The sequence below is a fragment of the Festucalex cinctus genome, chromosome 2 (assembly GCF_051991245.1).
Source record: "Festucalex cinctus isolate MCC-2025b chromosome 2, RoL_Fcin_1.0, whole genome shotgun sequence".
Classification (NCBI taxonomy): Eukaryota; Metazoa; Chordata; class Actinopteri; order Syngnathiformes; family Syngnathidae; genus Festucalex; species Festucalex cinctus.
The window spans coordinates 18330758-18337082 of NC_135412.1; positions in this window are offsets into that span (position 1 = coordinate 18330758).

Here is a 6325-nt window from a genome sequence, read left to right on the forward strand (position 1 = left end):
GGCAGTCATTATTAGTTGAACCCTTTTCATGAATTACTGCATCCATACTAGTTTGCATGGGGGTGATCATGCTACCTATGAAAGGGCAACAGTGGTAGGAAAGTTGAGGTTGCTTTCAGCCTTCAGTTTTGTGTCTGCGCTACTTGGTCTGGCTTCTCAATTTAGCCTTGTCAATATACCACATATATATTTACACTGTATGGGGTTTCTGGAACGGTTGCTGCATAGTCAAGCTATGAAATAGCATGTTTAACGACCCCAAAGGGCCCGCGCCATTTCCCACAAAGGTTATCATTTCTAAGATTATGTCACAAGTCAAAACGGTGAAATGACACTACGCTCATTGAAAATAATTGGACTTTGGATCCTTGTAATTTGATTATTTAGTTTTCAAAATGTCCCGCGACTCTTGTGAGTATAAGAAAATGGATGGATGGATGATTTCAAAATGTGATGAAATGTCATTTGACTGCTGCAATGATCAGCTGGGCTTGTGATTAGTATAATAGTCACATGTAAAAGCAATACAATCCGCATTTGTTTGCACCGTACAAAGGATGCATTTGCATTGCGTTGCATTGGGGAAATATCAGATAGGCCTATGTCCAGATGTTCGGAGCGTCATTAAGCTTATGCGATCAGATGTTGACTTCGAAACAATAACAATACTGAAAAATGGATGGAAAATGTCATTCAAGGAGAAGTTCGAACATTCAAATACTGTACTGTACTTCCCCGACTGTGGATAGTTTTGTAATGCTATTTTGCAACCATTAGGGGGGGTCTTACTCCACAGTGTCAGTCTATACAACAAGTAGCGATACCCTTATTGTTTGAGTCTGCTATTATTTTTATCACCATCATTCATAGTTGCTGATAACCTCCTGACTTTGCATGCATCTCCTTTGACACATGCCCATAAAATTAATGCAACAGCTGAAGAAAACGAATGACCTTTTTTTTCTTTCTTTTTTTCCCCTATACGTTCATGGGTAAAATGGATGAATTTGTACGCTCCCTACATTCTGATGATGTGAAACGTAGTGAAATGACGCAGGTGCAGTGGAATCCAACCTAGCAGTCATTCAGCTGGAAAGGTATTCAGTTCTATTAAGAGCTGCATTTCAGCCACATTGAATTGAAACGTTTTATTTTGCTGAACGGAACTGCATCATGAATCCAAGCAGTGCTGGGGAAAATAAAATTGAAGGTGGGGGGTTGAGAGATTAAAAAGCCTCAAGTGATGAAGTAACCAAATGCGGTAGGAGTTAATTAAAAACAACAACAACAAAAAAAAGGTGTCCTCACCCCTGTGCTCTATCACAGGAGGACAGCTGCTTCCAGGTGTGCGACTTAAGTCCTTCTGCAGAAGCACAGATAAATAAGCCAAAGTATGGGGAGTCAACAAACGTGAGTACGGCACAAAGTTGGCCTCCAACCGAGATGGGAAATATCCAGTCTGGCATGAATGAGTTGCCAATTTGAAAGAATTGACTCAAATACAAACCCTCACTTTAGCAAGAAAAAAGGCACACATAATGGGAAATGTTTGTTCCTTACACAAAAGAAATGATCAGCCTGCTGTTATTTTTTTGTGTCCGTGTCCAAAACAAATCATAATCTCTCAATAATGACAATGGGACTCGGTAGACTACACTGGATTAGGGGTGTGCAAAGTCTCAGGTGCCAAGTGTGTCCTACTGTGTCACATTAGGTGTGGAGTTAAGACCCAAATGCAGACAAGAAACTGGAGATGGGAAACAAAGAGCCTTTATGTACAAAGTAACAACAGAGACAGAATAGGGACAGGAATCTTGACATGCTGACAGAAACCGAGGTATCTCGACGTACTGGCAAAAGTCTCATTCAGTAACTTGCCAGGGCAATGCACAATTCTTTATGACAGAATAAAGGCCTAAATAACAAAATAAGAGTCACAAATACAGAACATGAATACAGCACCTAAGTGGGACATTTACAAGTCCATAGTTACTGACAAATTCATCACATAGCAACTGACAATAACACAATTATCATGACAACGGAACAAAACCAGGACCATAACAACGCAATGACCCCATGACACAACTCAAAATATCGTCATAACGCGCTGCACGTTTTTTGTTTTTGTTTGTTTTGAGTACACAGCGTATTTTACAACAAAACACGGCTGGCGTCAAAAGCTTGAGGATTGTTTTTTTTTTTTTTTTTACGGAATTGTAACACAATTCATACTTTTTTTCAGACTTTATTAATTTTTCAAGTGAATACATTTGTATCAAGACATTTACAAGGTGTACAAAGTTCACATTTTCTTATTTTGAAAAAGCAAACAGAAAATAGCAAAACAAAACTAGAAAGTGGTCACCGCAGTACTGACAATGTAACAAATCAAAAAACCTCTATGAAAACAATGAGAAAGAGAAACAATCAAACACTTGCATAACCAAGCAGCAACAGACAAATCAGTCTTGTCGGAATAAACTACAATAGAGAAAGCAACAGGCTTCCAAAATCAAAGTAGTGGCATACGACCCCATCATAGCAAAAATAAAATACAATTTCTAGATATCCAAACATCTCAGTCAGATGGAATTTTTTCATACTTTCGAAGTATTTGCAGTTCTAACTAAACTAAACTTTTTTTCATGTAATAAAGTTTTCACAATTTTTTTTATGCAACATTTAAATACATTTTAATTTCCCCAAATTATATTACTATTTCTTATTAGTTATTTAGTTAAATGTTACACGATATCACATTTAAGGCACACCACATTATAAAGCGCACCTTCAACGAATGACATATTTGAAAACTTTTTCCACATATAAGGCGCTACAGTAGAGGCTGGGGTTACGTTATGCATCCACTAGATGGTGCTGCGCTAAAGGGAATGTCAACAAAACAGTCAGATAGGTTAGTCAAACTTTATTAATAGATTACAAACCAGCTTTCTGACAACTCCATTCACTCCCAAAATGAATAAACAGCTGTTTTATTATTTTCTCTGAGGTAAAGTATTAGTATTAGCTAGCGATCCAAGATGGCGGGATCTTCGTCTTGACAGCGTCTTGATAGCGAGACCTGTTGTGGCTCAATATTGATCTATATATAAGGCGCACTGGATTATAAGGCGCATGGTCAGCTTTTGAAAAAAAAATGAAGTCTCTTAGGTGCGCCTTATAGCCGTGAAAATACGGTACATTTCTTTTTATGGTGTGGTAAACAGGGCCTTTCATGTTTTGTATCTGGACAAAGACATCCCAGCTCTCGATTATTGTCAAAATAGTTTGAAAGATTGGTGTTTAAAAAAATTAAATAAATAAATTAAAAAAAGAAAGAAAACAAGTGGCAAAACAAGTATTTTTTATTTTTTTGTAGCTGCAAAGATGCCCATTTTCAACAACTACAAATTCACTTCAACTCCACTTTGTGCAGGCTATGAATCATTTTGAGCTTATGTTGAGATGAATACGTTCAAACCAAACGAGCCGCTTCCAAAGCAGCATGTTGGCTGGACAACGTGAGACGTTAATACTGTAACTTGCTGGCATGTTGACAGCTTTTCAACTGTAAACGAGCATTTACAGTTGTATGAGAATGTGCACGTAAAGCAAATGTTACTGTTTAGCACTGCCACTAAAGCGGGAACCTTGAGCCTTCCTTTGACAATTTAGACAGGTTGTTATAGGCAGTGACATGAAAGACATTTTCAGAGGGTCACAATCACAAGTGATGAGGCTTGCAACAGATGGAATTGAAAGTTTTCTTAATCGAAAAGTTGCTTTCAGTATGACCCTCCAACAAAGAGAAAAATGTTTTCCACCTCTCACTTCCAAATAACGTCTGCCATCCATATATACGTCCATTCTCTGTTGGAATGCAGTTCTTTGTGTGTGAATGTGTTTTCAACAACAGAATAACAAACATGAGTACACAAAGAGGCCAAAGTCAGCACAATTGTGTGGAATTGTTGATATTCAGTGCCATGAAAAAGTATTTGCCCTCTTCTCAACTTTTTTAAAAAAATGAATGTCCTTTATATAAATATAAATATCCTTTATATAAATATAAATATCCTTTATATAAATATAAATATCAGGCAAAGACAACCAAGTTAAACTTAAAATGCAGTTTGTAAATGGTGATTTTATTTATTATGCACGGAAGCGTGAGTATGTTCGAAGGTATTTGCGAGTACGTTCCACTGTATTTAAATACGTAATTGTATTTATGACATATTTAAATATAAATATTTAATTCTTTACAATCAAATATTTAATACATTCAAACATACTCACAAATATGTTCAAACATACGAGCAAATAGATTTGAACGTCCAGGGAGTCCTCAAGTTACGTCTTAATTCATCGTTTCGAATTCACGCCGCCTGTGCCTCGTCCGTAACATCTTTTTCGTTAATTTCCCACAGTAATCACGCCATTTTAAAATGATTTAAAGTTGTGTTGTTACTAGGGATGTAACGATATCCAAACATCACGATACGATATTATCATGATATGAAGGTCACGATACGATAATTATCATGATATTGTGTGGTGGTTGGCGAAAAAATTGTATTTAAAAAAAATCACAATATTAAAAAAAAGTGCTCATACTAAAAAAAAAAAAAAAAAAAAAAAAAAAAAAAAAAAAAAGCACAATATTATGCTTTTTTCTTACATGACAGCAATGCATATAAACCACCTACAATCTTTAACAACAATATTGAAAAAAAAGTTTAACTTTAAAAAGTGTTTTTTTTTCAGCATGTGCAAGGAATAACGTGGCATTATGGGACAATATGGTGTTTTAAAATTAGCATACAAGTACTGTTACTCCCTTTGAGTTCAATCAAGGCTCAAATTCGTTCTTGGGTTTCAACAGACATTTAATGTCATCTACATGTCTTGTACATGTTAAACAACACACCAACAATGCCGTCAGAACTAAGAAAAGAGTGAAAATAAGCTCAATAAACAATTAAGAAATGAAATGACAAAAGGAATAATAACAAAAAGCAAGTCTTCTGGACAAGCTTCTTCCTTGTCGTCCACCTGTGTGTCATTTAACAGTGTCCCTTATCAACGTATGATGGAACAAAAAGTGTGTTCCCCTTTTCAATAAAGTTTGTAATTCAAATGAAATTATCTGAATATTATGACTTATTTAACATTTTTACATAAAAATAATGACTATTTATTTTTCTTTTACTACCAAATCAAAACTATTAAATTAATCTAAATAAGCATTGCAGCAACTAATGGCAGCAACAAGTACAATCGAACGCATTTGTGAATATGTTTGATCGTATTGAAATATGTTTGAACGTACTTGCCAGTCAAAAATATTTACTCCACATTGGCAGTTCCACGCTTCTGTAATTATGGGGTTGAATACAAAATAAAAAATAAAAAAAATAAAAAAAATCCGAAGCTACCTGTATGGAAAAAGTAGTCAGACCCAAAACCAAATAACATTTTGCATCACCCTCAGCAAGTAAAAGTGAAATCAAGCATTTTCTACACCTGGCAAATGAGTAGTTCACATCTGTGAAGAGATATTCTATTCTCCCTTACAGATTTGCTTTAATTCAGCAACACTGGAGCATTTTGGAACTCTTTTGAGGTCAGGCCTCAGCATTTCAATCAGATTTCAGTCCCTTTGACGAGGTCTCTTGAAAACCATGACAAAATCTGGCAGAACAATCCTTTTTGAGATCGTCCATCATCAAACCATCTGCATAATCCTGACTCCTGCGTTTACAATTAATACCAACATGTCCTTGCAATGAAGCAAGTCAATGGCTTCATGATCCTGCATTCTGTCAAGTATGGAGGTTTGCATACTTTTACAACAATCAATGAGGACTTCTTGGCGGTTGTAATTTATTGGCTTTAATGTGCTCATCACAGCAACTCAATAAAGGCTGAAAAGAAATGCGGCGTGAAGTTGGGATGTTGCAGAAAATGTAAATTGATTTGCAAATCCACTTCAACATATGTTCCATTGAACAAAGACAAGATGTTTCATGTTCAAACTGAAGAACGTTGTTGTTGTTGTTTTTTGCAAGTATTGACTCATTTTGAGTTTGATGGATGCAACGTGCGCCAAAAAAAGGTGGGACAGGGCCATGTTAACCACTGTCTTGCATCACATTTCCTTATATCGACTCTCAATGATTATATACTGTTTTTGATTTACACGACATTTACAGACCTGTAAGCGAAGTGCGCATTGTGGGTCGGCGAAACTACCAAACGGTCATTGAAAATGAATTGGATCCGATGCAGTCGGCTCTGAAAGAAACGTTTCAACCGCTGG